A 20,559-nucleotide genomic window follows, 5' to 3' on the forward strand; every position below is an offset into this window, starting at 1 on the left:
GACAGATGATCTTGTGTCAGAGGATGGGTGCCAGAGAACCTCAGGGGTGCTGTCATTGCTTGCACAGCTCTTTCTGGCACATAACAGAGGCCAGAGTCTGGCAATCTGCCCCACAGCCCCTGGTAAATGTTCTGTTTCAGCAGACATTTGACTTCGAGCTAAGTGCCTGCATCAAAACTCCCTCCTCATTCCCATTATGTTGGTGGTTTGCTGCTTCTCTACCACAGTAAATCACAAAACAACCTGAGCCTACCTACTGCATATGACAGGCAAGTAACAAGGCAGAACTTGAAGAAAATGCCATTTCTGTTCTTCCTTGCTACCTGCTGTCAGGAAGGAGCTAGCAGGTAAGCAGCTTTTAATTTAATTTCACTTTCTCTGAGTCAAGGTGGACTAATCTGCATATAAATGTAATAATGTAAGTCCTTGATCCCTCCCTCACAGACACAGAACACAGACTAAAATATGACTTTTAATATCCAGGGAGAATAAAATTATCCTGCCCAAGGTTGGAGAGAAATGTATATCTAGTGAAAAGAGCAGGGTACAGTGAAGCACTCCACAGCTACTGGCCTCTAAACCTATATCCACTTCCTTAGTATCTGTGAATCCAACAGTGTCATACTGTATTTACAGGTTGCCAATGAAATCCAGTTTATGGGAGGATAAAAATGATTGCTCCAAGTGTTATAACATGAATGGCTTCCATGCTGTATTAGAGGTAAGTACAGTGGTAATTCTTCCAAGTAAAAATGAAAGCAAGAAATTACCTTCAACACTGTTTTTTTTTAAATTTATAAGCATATTGATGGAGTGTTTGAATCATCAGCAAAACACAAACAAAAATATTAATTTTATCATTTTTCATTTTTAAAATTACCTCACTGTATTTTTTTTTTTTTTAGGAAAACAGACACTGGCATTTCCTAAACACAAATTTCTTCAGGGAGAACCACAAATCATAAACCAGTGGTTTCTTCAGGGGATTTTTTGATGTTTTGATGTCTTGATTTAGCAATCTGTAGAACTCGCACTGAAAAATCAAACGTAAGAAATGCTTAATTTGGGAGAAAGTGAAGAGACTTTGCTGAACAGGTTATATTTAATTATTTAAACATTCATATCACTCAGATTGGGGTTTTAAAATATAAATTACATGGCTGAATTAAACTGCTGTTGACTCAGTGTCAGCACTCATGTTTGAGAAGAGTAGCTTTTCTCTGCCTGTAGCTAAGTGCCTCTGGGAAAAAAAAAAAAAAATCACAAGTGTCTGACTCTGGTAGATGGCAAAGGTGAAAACCAGACACGTTCCACAAGCAACGCTGCGCTACTTTCAGCAAAGATGTTTCATCTGCAGCCTGATGTTTAACCTTTGTCTCAGTTCTTCTTTTCTTGAAGGCCATTCAACAGAAACAGAGTCCAGGAACCACAAACAATTTTGTAGATAGCTGTATTTTCATAAAGGATCAGCACAAATTTGTTAAAAACAAATACTTTGTGCTGCCTAGGGATCTGAAGATGATAAAACTTGAACAGTCCTCAAGTTGTCCATCCTTTGGGCATGAAATAATCTTGAAATTAGACTGGGAATGGGGCCTGACTCCACACTGGGCTAATTAACATCTTCCAGTTAACTGTAATATTTTTTTTTTTTTTGGTATTTATTTTTTGCAGCTTTAGTTGCTGTCAGATATTGCTCAGAGGAGCAGAGGACAAACATGCTGCTTTTGTATCTGGAGGGAGTACAGTGATTAGGCTACTTGGTAAAAACCAACAGTGCTAACTTAATGTCATAACTTTCTCAAAAAATCTGCTTCATCTCTACTATTTCTGCAGTTCACAGCAGAAAATTAATATTACATCATTCCATCATCAATTTCATTCATAATCTAATAAATGCCAAATAAGTTTATGGAAAAATTCCCACTGACTTTCAAAAGGTTTGATCAGATTCCTATAATTTTATCTTTTCAATAGAAGACTGTCAAAAAGCAGGACTGTAAACAAACTGCTTTTCCACGTTTCCTTTTTCAATAATGGTACCATTACTCCATGTACCTGTTCTAGCATGCTGAAGAATACTTTAGTATGGACATGTTAATGTGTAGATGTATATTCCAAACAAATCAAGGAGTTCAGCAAAATGAACTAAAGATTGACAATGCAAACAGAAGACAATTAAAATAAAGCTATCCCTAGTGTCCACTGCTCAGTGCCTGGCAATACCCAGCTCTGACCTCCAGTCCCAAATTAAACAATGCAAGGTTAAATGTCAAGAAAGTGTGTGAAAAATATCTGCAAATAGAAACTTATGCTGAGAATGTCAGTCAAATGAGAACTGATAGGCTCCACTACAGGAAAAAAGATACTTCACCAGAGTCTTTGGTGAAAGCTGAAAAGAGTGTTGCTGTGTTTTTAAATAAAATTTAATCCATATCCATTTACAAAAAATGAAAGTTTAATTCAATATACATCCAAAATTACCACTGTTGGTATTCTTTGTCCCATTACAGTATGGGACAACCTAGAGAAAGGGAGAGTCAAAAGAAAGGCACCATTTATCCTCTTCTTCCTTGGCAATTGCCCCATCAGACTCGGAGCTTCCTCACTGTGTATATAATGTGTCACACTCTGCCCTGCTTCCAGCTGACCCAGGGGACAGTGTGAGTGCAGGCTCTGCTGCATGTCCCTGAGGGTGTTCAAAATGACACCAGCTGAGTTTCTCTCAAGGTCAAGATCTGTGGTCCTGTACCCATCCAGCTTTACTGTGACTGTGTGCCCAAAGGGGTGGCTTTAGAAAAGTCCTGTGAAAGACTGGATAATTTTCTATCTAGTTCAACAGATTTGCTAAAGCTGACACTTTGGTCTCAGCTGCAAACATAATATTAGTAATATCTAGCATTCAATAATGTCAATTACAACCAAAACCTCTTTGGAAGAGGGATCCACATTCAGTATTTGCCCATGCTAAATTGACCATGGGCACAAAACCCCATCTATATTTCAGAAGGAAGAAGATAAGGAAAGCCCTTTGTCCTTGCTTTAGGTCAATCTGCAACTTATTCCTGTTCATGCCCAGAAGTAAATAACTCAAGAAATCTATCTTCACTTTTCTTTTTTGCCATTGCTGTGCAACCCATGAGGCAGCTAAATTAATTCACAGCTCTTATCCTAGCCTATACTGATCTAGAAATAAATTGTGCCTTTTACTATATTTATTTATTCCCTGAGTGGAACTTAGCCTTAACTACACTTGAGTGAAACCTTTCATAGACCTAACCACCGTGCTGCTGTAGTCAGCCCACATCCTAATTCTGTGCGGTTTATCTGACACAGTTTAAAGCTATCTCATTTAAATCTATGCCTTTAGCTTCAGCCCCATTTCTGAACCCAAAAGGTAGTTCAGAGGCTCTTGTCAGTACTCATCATTTGCTGCCAGGACCTGGAGCACACTTACAGTTCTTCAAGGCTCTGACCATCCAACCCTGGGGCCACTGGCCCAGCCCATCACCCTGGCCCAGATCCCCACTTCAGTCCAAGGGGGCTGTCAGGCCCTACACAATGAATTCACAGAAATTCCAGGCTCAGCTCAGCCGAGGCCAGGCCAGTGTCTGTCCATGGACCCTGCTGATTGATACCCCAACCCACAAAGGCCTCTCCAGCATGATTTTGATCCTGCCCAGCAACCATGGTGCTATGATCCTTACTACCTCCATCATGTAAGGTCAGAACCCTGACCAGAAAACTCAGTTCCCACATTAGCCTTGCCCCTGCCTCACTGCTGTCAGTTTGTCTGATCTGGACCCTGGGCTGAATCTGGCTGTCACTGCCTGGCAAAGCCCTTGCTCTGACAGTCCCATCAATTCCCTTGACTCCTGACTCTGCATCCCTTGGGACAGTTTTTATCTGAGCTCTACCAGTCCTATAAAATGTACCATGATATTTAATTCACTTCATGCTCATTTAATTCCCTCACCTCTGCCTCAGACACTTCTGTGTCTCAACAAACCATATCCATTTGTAAAGTCACTTTTGGTAATTTGCTTCTGTTGTGCCTATGGGTCTCACTGTCATTCATCAACACAACCATCTTCTCTTGCTCTCTGCTTCCTCTCTTAGAATTTTACACTAAATCTGATTCTAGTAATAATTATAATACAGCCTCAAGCCAACAGAGGTTCTCTGTCCATAGCAGCAGCAGCAGCATCCACTTAACCTCAAATGCCTTTCAGAGACCTCTGACAAACCATGTCTGGTTACTTTAGGCTCAAACTCCAGTACTAGGTCTAATTGTCCCACTTTTAAGTGCTCGTGTGAATTAAAAGGTAAAATCCTAGGCACACTGTTTTTGAAATATAAATGTGTAGCATGTAAAGGAAAGCAGATGGGAAAGAAATCATGAGTATGCTCAGATCAAAATCATAGGAGCATCAGATGCTCTGCCAGTTGCTGGAATGTTGACCTTAATAGAGCTATGACAACTCTCACAAGCTGAGCTTCACACCACAGGGCAGGGAGAGTCATAATGGCTTTGAACTGAATGTTTTCCACTTCTCCCTAATGCAGGCTACAGTTATGTCAAATGTACATAAATTGCTCAAAATGAAGAATTAGAATGAAAAAGAATATTGCACCAGGGAAGTAAAAAAGGATAATAAGAATTAGAAGCATGTATTTGCTTTGATAGAGTAAAATAAAAACTAATATTTAGTACAAATGTATTATAATTTTCACCTACTCCCCCAGTCACAGACCATCTAGAAAAGCATTTCCCAACATCTCACAGAGAGACATTACTTTAAAACTTTCACCATAAACTTGAAAATCCAACATATTTGGATAATAACAGATGGTTAGGAAGTGAATATGGAGCTGTATGTCACTCCTGGGGCTTTATGGCTATTCAGAAGTCACTTGAATTATATGCTCATGGTTAATAACATCAGCAGAGCCACTCCAGTTAATTACAACATTATAGTTACTCCATGGTTCTCTATTATACTTTAAGTTGCAGTAAGAAAAGGCAACCATATAATCCCTCCAAAGACATTGTACTGCCCTTGTTAAAAAGACTAAAAAAGCTTCATAGCTGCAGACAGAATGCATATGGAACAAGAGATGTTCTTTAATATCTCTTGCACAGAGCAGCTGAATTGACAGTAATTCCAGCCTGGCCAGATAGCAAACATTGTATTACTTCTCATCGTGGGCTCATACAATGGAATGTTGCCTCTTGCCTAGAGAAGGGAGGGAGGAAAGGGGACGTGTAATGGGTGTGCAGAAAGGATTTTCAGGAACCTTCAAGCTGTCTCCAGTTTAATTTCACTTTTTTCCCTGATTTCATCTCATTCTCTACATTTTTGTCCCTTTTAATTTCATTTTGAAGGAGAGGAAACATATTAACAAAGCCAAATATGCAAGAATGCTTTGTTTATGAAATATTTTAGACAAAGCAAAATAAAGCTATTTCACCAAGGATTTTCTTAAAGAGACCTTTTTGCCAGCAAGGCTGTAAATTATTGACTTAGATTTTTCATTAAAAATAAAAGGGCAAATTCTTCAAAGTAGGCTTCAATTCAGATGAAATAGACCCCATGACTAAAAATGGAATAGATAGCCTCCAAAAAGCCTGTTCTTAACATACTTTTCCAGTCCTGTTGGCTCAATACACCCTGTAGACAATGGACCAGCAGGAGGTTTCCTATTGTGTCCTTGCCCACCTCTAGATCCTTTCTTTAGGCTCCAAACTCAGAGATGGAGAATGACAGAACATTATCTGTGGGTCAGGAATAAGGGGGGGGGGGGGGGGGGGGGGCGTGTCTGTGGATTAATCTAGGAAATACTATTGAAACATGTATCAGTGGGATTTCTTTTAAGCAATATTATGAAATCTGTGCTCTGCCCCAGCCAAGCTTCCCGTGCATACAGGGTCTCTGTGATGAGGGGCCTGCTCTCACCTGCTTTGCCACACTTACAGGGTGGCAAGAGCTGCAGAATCACCTTTGGCTCTCCTTTCACATGCCAAGCTGTGTGCTTGAAGTGTTTTAGTTATTTCAGAACAAAGTCTGGGAAATAATGCCATCTTTCCATATAGTAGCACTGGCCTTTTTGCACCTTGAACATTGTACTTGGCTAGGACATGGAATCATTCCTCAGTATACAGCATAAATATTTCAGAGGCCTTGATTGATCATGGGAAAGTTCTACCTAGATGTGCTAATAAAGGCAAGCCTTACTTTCAGCACCTTACCGAACTACAGGAGGTATCTGTCTGATCCTTTGAAAAGGATAACCTCTGAAAAATGTAAATAATTCACAAATTCTAAAATGTCTCCTTCATCTAAGTAATATTTTAGAGCGTAGCTGTATTTAAAATTGCAAATTAGTGTTATAGATGTCTTCTAATTTATTAAAATGTATACATTGATAAAACTGATGATGAAAAACTTTGGGTGATAAAATATAGCATATGTTGAAGCTGGCATCTTAATTCTAGCTCTAGTACCAGATGTGGAATCTATGCCTTTGAAGCACTCACAGCTGGGGTTGAAGCTCCTCTCTGCAGACAAAGAAATACACTGTCTTAAAACACTGGCTTTAAATTTACTGTAGCTTAGCTGGAACTTGACTTGAAGAGCTGTTTCTCAATGCAGAGAGACATCTCTGCATCTGCTTTAGAGGCAGGTGATGCCACATCTTTAGTCTCAGATGTAGTTAAAACCCACTCCCACAGCAAAAGTAAGCCACCAGCTTTAAAACACAGGTTGAAATTCAGTTTATAGCTATGTTACACTTAGACACAAAGACCCGGGCTTAAATCTGAGCTCCTTTCCCATGCAAAATGTCATTTAATCAATTGCAATATTTCTAATGTACCTATAGCCCTCCTATTTGAATTGGTATGCCTGCAGCTCAGCAGGATTTTTTTCCAGAACAAGCAGAAAATGAGATCTCTGGGTTGAAGCTCCTTGGTTTAGCACAGCAGGGCATTCTCTGCTGAGCTGCCCCTACCTGCCAGCACTTCAAAGGAGCAGTCGCAGCAGGGGCTGTGCCTGACACCAGAAGTGGTGGTTTGATCTAACATGGGAGATTTCACCAGTCTTCAGCCTGGAGGGCAACTTGTTCATTTAAAAAAAATGTATTTTAAAGTGATATATTGCATGGCTGTTATTAGACCTTGAAGAGAGTAATCGCTGCTGTGTATTCCTTCCCTCTGGTCAGCTTTGTGAGAAAATGAAGTGAAAAACCAGAAAGGAGGATGAGTGCACTGTTCCAGAAACTCTGTGTTAACCCCATTTCTGTACTGCACTGCAGGAGCGAGAGTATGTGGAAGGGTGAACCACAAGGGTTGTTTGTGCTCTTTGATGTTGTTTTATGATGTACAGAGAATTCTGTTTGAGGTATTATTTTCATTCGTGGTCTTGTTTAAAAATATCAGGAGTAATGGGTTATGTCTTTGCTTTTTTTACCAGAGGACTGACTGCACCAAGGTTTTGAGAGGTTTTGGGAATATCTTTTTATTTTCTTATGATAGGAGAGAAAACATGTGCATCACTTATTTTGTATTAATTTACTGACCGTAACTCTGATATGATAAATGCTAAGTGACTTTGTACATGTGGGATTTTTTCACTGAAGTTATACTGGACAGATCCACAGCCACATGTTTTCCTGCCAGCTGAAGGAGCTACAGTAGTTCATTCAGTGATTAATCCATTTCTGTATTTACAGAACGTGTGGCATGGTGTAAATTAACACATGAAAATTCTTTTGGATTTTGTTAAGCATTTAAAATTATAGACCCACACTGGGTGAATCCTGCCACTGATCAGTCATGGAATCATAGAATATCCTATGTTGGAAGGGACCCACAAGGATCACAGTTTAGAAAACAAGAGTAAGCTAGCATAGAGAGCAATCTGGCTACATATTTGACATCTATAAAAAGTATAATGAAGTGTATATAAAACTGTCAGTACCTCAGAAATGGTTCTTAATTTTCTAATTTGTGTTTGCCCCTTCTTGTTGGTAAGTCCATTGCCCCATGAAAGTCTAACTTGCTCAAATATGAAGTGTGTTTTTTGTGATAGTTCAAACATGAGTATTAATGAAACTTCATTTAGCTAAACCTGAGCACTCCCTTTCTCCATCTGAAGAAGAAAAAAAATCTGCAAATGCAGCATAGGTATCATTTTTCAGGCAGAATTACCTGATACTGGGTATTATACACAAACTTTTTTTTTTTCTGTAGGGAGCTGACCAGCTGATCAGCTGGTGACTCTGTTACCTGGCAGAACACAAATTTGTACTAGGTTTTATGTCAGTGTTCCTACACACACACACACAAATTCAACTTCATGCATAAAACCTGCCTCCACATCTTTAATTTAGTTACCAGAGGGACTTCAGTCAAGGTGAATATGCTAGAGCTAGTTTTGAACTGAGACCCTTTTGTGCTCATGGAGGTAAATCCTCCAAGATTGCTTTCATCAAGCAGCGGGCTGCTGTTGGTATGTTATTCTCCATAGTGAGCTGTCTAGTTTAAGCTGAGTTAGCTGTATCTTTACAAGTCATGGTAGCTGTAGGATGTTTCTGCAGTGACATTTTCTTGGTGTCAGGGGTACCTAAAAATAACCATAAGAGAAAATGAAGTAGAAGCTGAGTTTTCTACAGAAAAAAACCCTTCTCACAGATCCTTATAATTCCTCTTAGGATGGTAGACAGAAGCTGCAGGTCCCCTGCTCTCTGTGGAAATGTTGTGAGGTGATTCTTACTGATGGATCCAAGCCAGAATGAAAGAGTGCCATACCTTAAAAGATTTCACTAACCCCACCCTCTCCCCAAACTATGACCTCTTGCTGCTGCCAAAAATAACATCTTCTGAGGTATGGCTTCTGTTGTAGCCTCTGTGACATGCAAAACCTGAGGGTTTTGCAAACCTTTAAGTAGGAAATTGCATGGCCTCCTTTATGTTCCCTGTGAATTTCAGTTCTTCCCTGAAGCCAGAGGATGAAAAAAGTGAAATGTGGTTGTGCCCCTGGAAGAAAACTACAAATTAGCAGAATTCAATACTTGAAGCAAAATTACAGTTCCCCAAACTGCATGGTCCCTACACCAATCACAGGGTGCATTGCTCTATCAAGCCCCACTCTGGGAATGTCAGAAACATTAAAGTAAGTACAGGATGAGATAACATCCCTTTTAACATGATGTTAGAAGAATGGGAAGAGAAAAAGAAAAAAAGAGCTACAGTAAAATAGAATGTGCATATACAGATATGATTCACCCTCATAGGCAAGCTGAATGTGAGTTAGACACGTGGTCAATAAAGAGTATTGAAAACTGTGTGAATATCCAAGTCTGAAGGATTGTGATCAGTGGCACAAATTCCAGCTGGAGGCCAGTAATTAGCAGTGCACCCCAGGGGCTGATACTGGGGCCAATACTGTTCAATACTTTCATTACTGACCCATGTGACAGAGAGCAGCCTCAGCAAGCTTTCAGGAGATGGAAAACTGGGAGGAGTAGTTGATACAGCACCCAGTTTTACTGTCACTCAGAGGGACCTCAACAGATTGGAGAAATGGCCAGAGAGGAAACTCACAGAGCTCAAGAAAGGAAATGCAAACTTCTGTGCATGGGAAGAAACAACTCCATTCAGCAATCCATGCTGAGGCTGGAGAGCAGTTTGGCAGAGAAGGACCCAGGTTCCTGGTGGACACCAAGTTGAGCATGAGTCAGTAAAGAAGGCAAGATTCATCCTCAGGGTTGCCAGCAAGGCTGAGGATGGTGACTATGCACCAGTGCAGCCCCACCATGAGAATGGAATTTGGGGCTAACCCGTAAAAGAAAAAGATGGGCTTGTTGGAGTGTGTCCAGAAAAGGACCATGAAGATGATTAAAGGACCAGAGTATCTTTTGTAAAGATAGCCTGAGAGAGCTGGTACTGTTCCCTCTGGAAAAGAGAAGGCTTGGGGGGATCTTATCAGTGTTCATAAATACCTGACAGGAAGGAACAAAGAGGAAGCCAAGCCTTTCTCTGTAGTGTGCAGTGGCAGAACAAGAGGCAATGGGCACAGACTAAAATACAGGAAATTTGGTTTAAATGCAAGAAAAAATGTCCTTGCTCTGAGGGTGGTCAAACACTGGCACAGCTTTCTCATAGTCTCTGTCCATGAGGATATTCAGAACTCAACTGGACACAAGCCTGGACAAGCTGTTCTAGCTGATCCTTCTTGGGCAGGGAGATGGTCGAAGAAGCCTTCAGAGGTACTTCCAACCATGCTATGATTTGTTCACTTACATATTACATCAAATTAAAGCTTTCCAACTATTAAAAAATACATTTTTGTGTTAGTAATCAGAAGATCTGTTAAAGGAATTAAATTATCTTTAGAAGAAGGCCCTGAGGGGTGGGCTCCCATCATTTCGGAGTGCTGAAGGAAAAACCCATGGAGAAGGGGAAATGTGGAGACAGCCAAAGGGTAGAAGCATGAGAAATATAAAGGAGAAAGAAGGTAAAACTTTAGAGTTTGAGACACAAAGATCTAAAACAAAAGACTGATTTGGGGAGTTATTTCCCTTTGTCAGTTTTAGTAATTGCTCCCAATTACCTGAGACATGTTTTGAAATAAAACACACATTCCCAGCAGCATATGAATTGCTCTGTTCCTTATAACTGAATTGGTTTGCAGCAAAGGGAATGCATTTCAGTGCTGAATATTTCCTTTCTCTTTGTGTGCTGTTGAATCCTGTTGCAACACATACACTCCCAGGCAGCTGGTATGAGTCAGTGTGCTTTAGATGTTTGCTACAGAGGAGGAGGGTGGGGACGGCTAAGTGCAGCAAATGGACAGGAATTTTGTGATGCTACCCAGAAGCAAAGCCACCCTAAAATGAAGCTAAAGGGATTGCATCCATAGTACAATGTTGCAGCAGCAGTGTAGTTGGTGAAAGTGAGGTAACCTGAGCAGAAGTTCAGGTACTCATTATGGGTAAAAGACAAGATGCCTCATAGTAGAAGAAAGATGGGTCACCTTGTTAGACAATTAGATTTCCTTAGGGGAAAATATCTCAATAGCAAACACAGAGGTCACTTTCAGTCTTTGCCTCTCATTTTTGTCTTGATATTTTTGCAAGAAGCAGACTTAAATTTGGAGAAGTATGCAAGAGAAAAAATAAAAAACACATGAAGAAAATGAAAAGTTATTGAATCTATCTCCCAGATGAGTTGTTAATTTTGGATGCTTACACAGAGAGGTATTTTTAGGGATAAAGAGACAAAATAATAATTTTAAACTCCACTTATTACCCATGGAAAAAATCCATTGGCTCCAGATTATTAAAAAGATATTCTTAAGATATCCACTAATACATGACTCTGGAACTGCTTTGAAAAACTTTTGTTCAAAGGTCCCAGTTGAAAAGAAACACAGGAGGCAGTGTTTCACTGCAAAGCACATCCAAGTGGGATTTGGGAAGCTTGCAGTCCTTGCTGGGATGTGCTACAAAGCCTTTATATGATTTCACTTCCTCCCATGTGTCCCCTCAATGCATGGCTTGCATGGGGCTGATGGCTCTTTAGCCTTCTTTAAAAAGCCTAAAATGCCCTCCTAGAAAGACAGATGAGGTTTATATACTCAATATTTAGAGGTCTGCACTCAGTTTATATAGAGGCAAGTGTAGTAGAATTAAAGTCACCCTTCAGAAATCATCCTGGAGGGGTGATTTGAGAACTAGGAGATAAAGTAGGACATGGCAGTTTCAGAAAGAACAAAAGTAGAAGGCAGTAACAGGTTAGAAGATGTGGGAAGACTGTGACTGATGCCATGTAACCCTTTGCATGAGTGAAGCATGAAATTAACATCAATAATCAATAGTTGAATGTAATAACAACTAAGTATTGAGTGGCAAAGAGGGGTTGGCAAACATTCAAGTACAGTACTTACTTTTTGTTCATGATTCCTGAGCCAGGGAATTCAAAAGAAGCTGTGATGAAAAAATAAACATATTGTCTATTTAGAGACTTAAAAATCTAAATGTATTCATTTTCAGTACTTTTGCATATTTATTTTAGAAGAATTTTTGCTAAACTAGAAAATAACTTATCTTGAATTATCCTCTATTCTAAGGAGGAAATGCTTCAATTTTGGCAGGTGTTACTCTGCAGGTGTTTGAAGATATGATGATGACTGTGATAATGTTTTTAAAAGTGGCCTTAATGATATCTCTAATTGTACATGGACAAATTTTAATTAATTACACACATTGTTCTACCATTACTCTCTGTGCAGTCAGTAATGGGATTTGTACCTATAGATCTGCATTTATATTAGAATTTGTGAAGTGAAATTTAAATTTTAAAAACCAAAGATAAATTTTGAAAAGTATCTCTGAAAAACAAACCTAAACACTATGGATCTGTGAAACTCCTTGGTCACAAAAGAGGGAATTAATCTATTTATGTATAACACAAGCAAACATATACATACACACCAGAGTTTTCAAAAGTTTGATTTTACCATTTTGTTGAAGAAATCTAGAATTCTAAAAGCTGTTTCAGAGTTGTCAGCTCTTGTATTGCAAAGTCTTTTAAGCTGATGACTCAATCAATTTTCCAATTGTCTGCTTGTCTGTGCCTGATATTTCCTAATAGAAGCCTCAGTAGTCACACAATTTAGACATAAAAATGGAATTTATAACTTTTCCATTTACTCTCTCTCTTTCACAGTCCACTGCCATTACTTTCTCTCAGCCTAATAACTGCAGTGAGAGCAAAAAATAGTCTTATTGTCTGCTCTCCTAATGTGCAGCTACTTGTCAAATGGCAGGGACCTGCAACTGTATGTATATCAACAGTTTCTGAGATTTCTATTATCCTCACCCTATTTTACATTTTCTTTTTAAATTGGCCATACATTTACAGACAAAAATTCTTAGGCTTTCTATTTACCCATAAGGGTGGACATTAATTATATTTTAAAATGCTTTAACCCAGTTTTAGCTGTTGCTGAATCATATTGGTAATGAACTAAACTGTTTTATTTTTCTACAGTTAATTTTCTCCTGCTGTTGTTCTGTATGGATTGTATTTATTCTGTGGTTTTGGTATTCTTGGTAGATTTCTAGAGCAGGTTGTTCTTTTTCTGAAATCACAATAAAGGGTCTGTGATAGTGGAAATTGCCAATGATGATGTGAATTACGGTGTTGGTAAGCAGTGTTGGTAAAGCAGATGGATACCTAAGAAAAAGAATTCCTTAATTACTTTTAAAATTAAGAAAGGATTAAAATTTTGGAAGATGTGCAAGAAACAGCAGTTTTCCCTAAACAGCGTCTTTGTAAAAAGTTCACCAAAGAGTGCTGACTTCTGTTGCCACATACTACAAGAATGAAAGCTATTTTTTCTGTCTTAAATATTGAACATTATAGTTCAAACATCTGAAAAGTTCTTCATATTCTGAAGAAACCTACCTGAAAATGAAAATGAATGTGTGATCCCTTTTGAAGCAGTTTGGCCAACATTTTCTTTGTGTCTTTGCACTTGTTGAACCAATTTCAAAGTATTCACAGATGGCATGAGCCAAACTGTAAACATCTAATAACTCACAGTATTGCAAATGAGTGTGTTTTTATGAAATTAATAATTACATAGTTATTCAATAATCCCTTTTTTTGGAAAATTTATAGGCATTTTGATGTAGACTGGATCTTAAAATACAAGATCTAAGTTAGAGGGGGAACAAAAGAGAAAACTCACATGAAAAAAGCCCTTATTGTTCTACATCTTGCTTTGAGAGTATTAAATGACTGAAGTTGTCATTAGGGGGGATGAAAAATGAAGTAGGGAGAAAATTTCAAATACATTAGCAGATTCAATTGAGAACCTTATTTAGCTGATTCACAGAAATATCTCCTTATTTCTTATAACTTAATCGAGCTGGAAATCAGCCAGAGTGCAGAAGTAACACTATACAAAGTTTCTCTACACAGGTGTTGTGATAAGTAACTTTTCTGGAGGTTTACACTTACTGAATTTGGGTGCCTGCCTTTACTGTGGGTGTAAGGGACTTTGGAAATAAAATCCTTAGAATAAATGCAACTATTAAAATTACCAAACATGCCTGCTATTGATTAAGAAAAGGTTTTGCAACCATTTAGACCAGCAAGCTTGGCCCAGTTGTAAATGTAGCTGTTCCATGGATGAAAGGAGAAGTGACAACAAATCGTAATTGTATGTCTGCTTTTCATCAGCAACACAAAGTCTTTTGCAGGCAAGAAAAAATGCTGGGACTTCACGATGAGCTTTGCACTGCCATTCTGCCTCTGCCCATCAAACACAGGAACACAAGGACATGCAGCACATTGTGCAGGAGTCAAGGAGGTTGGCTGTTTCTTTTGGCTAAAACCCTGTGGTACAGAGGTCCCTTGCCAAGCAAACTGAAGCAGGGCACATGCCAGTCATGCCCCTGTCCCTAAAGGACCACCTTAATCAAAATAACTACAAAAAAAATCCAGTCTCCCATAAACTAGGCTCAGAAGGGGTGCTTCTATGCAACTTAAAAAGAAGCAAGAAAAATAAAAGGCCCCAAGCCACCGAGAGTTTGTAAAAAGCGTAACTGAGGGTAATGAGAAAATGAGAATTAGCTTTTATGTGCTGTCTAAAAAATTGACTAGTCAACATATGAAGCACAGTTAAAAATTCAGCCAAGTACTATTTGCCAAGAACAATAAAAAATAATCACAACCTTTCAATTACACTAACTTAAATGAAATTTCAAAATGAAAGTCAGGGAAAAGCGAAGATGTGTAGCTTTGCTTTTGGTTTAGCTCTGTTGCACAAAACGCAGCAGATTTCCTGGGGCTTTTACTTTCAGAAAAGGGATGTGCAGTGCAAACAAATTTCAGGGCCCTGCAGGAAATTTCATGAGTTGTTTGTCCAAACATCAGACTGGAGCAAATCGGAGGAACCTGCATTATCCTTGGGATGACCCAGTATATTAAAATGCTGAGCATTTTAAAATGTTTCATTTAATAACTGAGAAGGTCTGTGTTTGTTTGGATAGTTAGGGCAAGTTTGTTCTATTAATATATCTTGCTAGTCAGTGCAGCCTTGTTAGTGCTTTATGGTTTTTTGTCACTGTTATTTGACTGAGAAGAAAATATACAGGCTCTTTGGGACATTTACATTTTCTTTAAAAACTCCAAACAAACCCAAACTCAACAGGAAATAACCAAAACCAAACCTATGTGGAGCTGATGCAGAAAAAAAAGACTTTTCTTATAATCAAAGGTGAGTTAACAAACAAGTAACTTGCTTCTGAAACTGAAAATGGGACATAACCTTTTAAAATCATTTAGATACCTTTGAAAATTGGATTTGAAAATCGTACTGAAAGCATAGCTAGACTCTTTGTCAAGTATTCTGAAGGAAGAAGTGAAGAATTTGGTTTTCACTTCTGTATATCATTAACTCAACCTGTAAATAGCCAAAAATGTCTGCCAGGGGCCAGATCTTCACACTGACACTGACACTATGGAGGCATTATGTAAACTTTTCACTGGTTATTCTTGCTCATTTGGCCATCTCTATTCTCACATTAAAGATTAATGGAAATGGGTAGAAGTTGCCACAGACACTACCATATTCCTGGTTAGAAAATCAGTTTCAGGACTACAATTAAGGTGTGGAAATTCTTGGGAAACTTAATTTTTATGCTGCTCAATGTCCTTTTGAAGCACTGTAAAGCACCAGGCCAGCTGTATTTGGTACAATAGGAAACAGTGGTAGAAACCAAAATAGTAATTTCACCAGCAAGTGAAAAGCAGTTGTCAAAAGGCATTGTCAAAATTTTTTTCAAAGGCTGTCTTTACAGCAATAACAAACTGTTACATGTAAGAGGAAGTACTTATTTATCTGATTTAAATGAACACAATCTGGCTTCACTAATTCGTTTCTGGCAATAATTAGCATGTTGCTCAATTTATTTTAATAGCACATTAATTTGATTCCTGATCTTGCCAGAAATGCAACCAGAAGCTTCACAGTAGCAAAATATATCTCTAATAGTAGCTGCTAAAGCTCTCTGTTAAGACAGTTATTAAGGAAATTATTTGCATCAGTTTATTAAGTGTAACTTTTTAGTGGAGTTATAATACCTAACTTTCATCCAGAAATATAAATTAGTAATGCAGAAAAAACATGCGGTGGAATTAGGCAAAAAAAAAAAAAAATACAGTTGGTTTTACAAGGGCTCTATAGATTTTCTTAATTGAGAAGAAAACTGTTAAACAAGGCAGGCTCAAGGCACAATCCACCACCCAAGGTGTCAGGCTATTTCTGGGACCCTCATCCCATGAAATTCACAGGTTTCACAATTTAGTAGGCAACTGCTGCAGCAAAACCAGACCATGGAACACAAGGTAATCCCTTGGATAAAACTCTTCAGTAGAAACCTTTTAAAAGCAAAAGAAGAATCAAAGGCAACTCACAGAGGTCTTCCTTCACGGAATGTGGGTTTGGAGCTCGCACAATGCCCAGGTGGTTTCCCCTGTAAAACGAATTTTTGCAGCTTTGCTAAATGTTCCACAAAGCTGTCTGAAGATCAGAGGCACTGGTAGGTTAAAATGGTGCAAGTGGACGAATATTCTGTGGGGTTTTGGTGAGTTTCCTGTTGACGGACACAGCAGCTCTGACACCAATCAGCTCTGTGAGACTGGTAGGTGTTCATCCTTTCCTCTCTAAGATTCTACCTCAATCTCCTTATTTTTACACTGTGATTTCAAGGAATTTCAGTACATCTTTGTACCTATATACAGGACTACTGTGGAGAACATGAAAAAAGTTTTTTCCTTGTATTTTAAAACATATGACCTGTATGTAAATAGAAAATATGCATGAGGTTTCTAAAGATATACTTAATTAAATATTTTTTCCTAATAAAAATAACATTTTGTAAAAAATGCCAGTGTTGCTGTGGGAAAAAAATGTATATCCTGAAAGGATCAGTCCATAGTATACAGGAATGGTGTCCCAGCACAAGAACATTGGCAGCATTTTAGAGAGCCCAGAAACTAGAATGTATGGGGCACTAACAGTATAGCCCCCAAAAATCTTGTTGATAGAATTTACGAAACAAATACCTCTGCTGTAAGTTAACTCCCCTTCCAATAGCTTTTATGCCGGCTTATTGTGTTTCTCAGGAAAAAAAAAAAAGTGTATTTTATCTGAAAATATGCTTTCCATGCAAAAAATCAGTCAAAAATAGAATAGGTATTTCCAATCAGTCAAATCAGCCTATAACCCACAAACCAATTGATTCTTTTTCTGTGTTTGGAAAGCATACTATATTTTTATTTGGAATTTTTAATGCAAACATTTGAAGCCATAATATTGAGCGTGATCTGTGCATAAATAAAATATTATAATTAAAATATTGCATGGAACCACCATTATGGTAAATGAACACATCTATCATTATTATCTGTAAAACTGCAGAGTGCCAGTTTAGCATAAACTGGAGTCAACATGAGTCCTACTTTTCTCATTAATTGCTGCTTTAGCGAATGAAGATGCACACTATGGCTTCCTTTGTAAAACACCACTGCAAATTCAGTTTCTTCTTTCTCTTATTGCTGTGCTGTGGGAAGTCCTTACCAACCCGCTGAGGAGGAGTAACTACAGGAATTCTTAGGAATACTTTTGATAGAGTGATGATACCAGTACTGTCTGTTTTAGGATGGACCTTTGTGGTGCATATTGCAGAATATAAACCACATCTGCTTGGTTTGTGCTCAGGTCAGGATTTTTGTCTGTTTTTTGACTGAAGCAGTAATAATGTGACTTTTGGTTTTGTTCCAGAAGTCTGTTCTTGCTTATGTTTTGCAGAACAGAAAGTTCTGGATCTGTGAGGCAGTTTCTGAGGGACAATGTTTTTGTGCTATGCTTATGACTCTATGACTGTGGTATTCTTTTGCTGAAACTTATTTGCTTTAATTGTTGATACAAATAATTTCGGTTTATCTACTTCTACACACAGACTCTGTTAACACTGGGACCCAGTAATTGTCCAACTGAAAAAGTGGGGGAAGTAAACCCAAACATTTTGAAACTGTTTTGGAATTTTTGAAATATTTCTTAGACTAAGATCAAAAAGTTCACAAAGGTACCATTTATAAAAGAACTATTTGATTCCAAGGGAACACACCTTCCTGAATGACTTTTCATTTAAAATGTTTGTGACAAATAAGTGCCTTTTTTATGGCTGAGCAATAAGGTACATGCTACTGCTGTGGAGTGGCCAGTCTCATAAGTTCTTTGTGTAACCATTTCAGCAACAGACATTGACAAAAGCTAAAATGTGCAAGAACTGACCTCCTGGTTTTATGATAGGAATTTGAAAAATCTTACTTCCCTAGAAAATTTCTCAGTATCTTGATATGGTTATCTTTTAAATTCCCTCAAAGTCCCTTTTCTTCAGAAAATGTTGTTTTAGCTTTATAATTAACATCAGTAGTACTTTGCCTAGTAAATGGTACATTACTGCTTTAATACCCAAGCTGTTCACTGTGGGAAAATGTCTCATTTACAGTGGAGGGACTCAATGGCTGTGTCTTTGTGGCTCTGTAAGTGCAGCATCCCAGGACAGATGTAAACACAGCATGGGTCACCTCCTGCCAGTTTTCCATCTGCACGGCTGCCTCGTGGAGCTGCAGGCTGCCCGTGGGACAGGCTCAGCACACAGGGCACACTGGGCAGCCTTGGACCTGCAAAGGAGAGGAGAGGAAAGGAGGCTTCCTGTCCCTGGTAAAGCCACTCTTGCAGCCCCACCGTACTGAAGAGCTGAGGTTTGATAGGGCCAGTAGAAGTGTCCTGTATTAATTATAAAGGCAAAGACCATTTATCTCTATGGGGTAGTGAGAAGAAGGGGTTGTACTTTGCCTTTTTTGGTTGGGAGAACATTGTCTTTTCAGTGTAGCACGACATTCTCTTTCTTTTCCTGTTGATCCCCTTTTGTCCTTGGATGAAGAATTAAATGTCCTACATTCACATCTCCAATTTACTTCAATTAATTTCTGCATCTTCTGTTTTTCTTTTTAGTCAATTATCTTGTTAGTCATGACAGCATGGGAATATCCCTCACATTCTTAAATACTACAGGTAGCCACCAGCACAGGATGAAATGCCAGAATAACCAAACTTGTTTTCTAACAATAAAATTATGATGGGAAAGTAAACACAAAAAGACAGCTCTTACAACAAAATTTGAATGATGAATAAACTCAGCTTTGAGATAAATGGAACGAAAACTTGTTTTTCCAATTTCAGTGAAAGGTTATAAAAATATTGAAAAGTATGAGTGCTTAGCAGGAACCTTTTGTCTTACCTGGGTTCATCCAAACCCTGTGCTGAGGAAAGGAATTAGTAAATGGCAGGGCAAGACCTATTATTTATACCCTGTTTAAGCTTGCACCCCTACAGATGACATCCTGTCTGACAGACATTGTCCTTGTGTTTTGGTCAGTGAAGAAAACCCACAACATTTCCTCATCTATTTTTTCCAAGTTATGTTTTGATTATGGATAGTTTTATCGGTAAATCCATAATGGAATTTCTAGTATATGTGGAACTTGTTTATTCTGCATATCTTCCCTGAAGCAACAATAAGGTGCTTGTGGCATTACAGAACTGTAATTAAACCTTTCTAGGAAGGTTATTTTTAATTGGTTATAGAGGGTTCTCACCATACTCTTGCTCATAATACTGCTTTGAAAAGCAAAGTATGCCCCTCTATTTACAAGGCATTTTGCTGACTTCTCAATTTTGTTTTTATACATTCCTCAGTGTCACTTACAAGGCCAAACATCCTGTATGAAATGCTAATGTAAATAGGGCTGGTGTATCCAATGGGGAAGCCCTGTGTGCAATGTGCCTCTGCAATTTTTTGAATGGAGATCATGTCCATACTAAAATGTCTATGTGTTATCAAGGTCACAGACTCTACAGGAATAGATCAACTCTGTCCATATAGATAAGATTAGAACATATCTTTTTAATCCAAATGTATTCTTCTTCAAAGCTAAATTAAAAGATTATCCAGGGAAGCCTTATGGGAGCCTTTGTTTAATTACTGATCAGGTGAGGTTGCAGTACAGTATTATTGTTCTTGACCAAAATAAATGTTGCTATTTTTACACCAGGACATTATACTTTGATCAAATTTATCAATATTTTTGGTTTCCTTTCCATTGCAGACATCCCCTTTTTTTCTCAGTTGATTAGAAATATGATATTTGCATAAAGCAAAAAAATGTCTATCTGTGAGGTATAAAAATTTACTGAAAAAAAAATGATAGAGCTTTTGACTGGTAAAAGATCAAGTTTTCATTGCTCATTATGCTCATTTGCATGGATTTTGTTTTGTTTTATTTTATTTGGTTTTAACAGAGACAGAAGCTTTGAAATCTGAATACTGTGCTGTCAAGAACTGTGAATTAAATCACATGAAAGTTTTAGCACTGTTAAAAAAATAAAAACCTATCAGGCCTGCTGAACAATGAAA

At 38.2% G+C, this 20,559-nt stretch overlaps 1 long non-coding RNA gene across 1 annotated transcript in view; it reads left to right on the plus strand.

Moving 5' to 3' along the window:
• Nucleotides 1-20,559, plus strand: part of LOC144246116 (uncharacterized) — a 92,212-nt gene continuing 71,653 nt past the window's right edge. The window contains exons 1-2 of the long non-coding RNA XR_013339797.1: nt 1-347; nt 637-721. This is a non-coding gene — a long non-coding RNA (uncharacterized LOC144246116). The remainder of the gene's footprint in view (nt 348-636; nt 722-20,559) is intronic.

This window comes from Lonchura striata, chromosome 4, assembly GCF_046129695.1.
Source record: "Lonchura striata isolate bLonStr1 chromosome 4, bLonStr1.mat, whole genome shotgun sequence".
Lineage (NCBI taxonomy): Eukaryota > Metazoa > Chordata > Aves > Passeriformes > Estrildidae > Lonchura > Lonchura striata.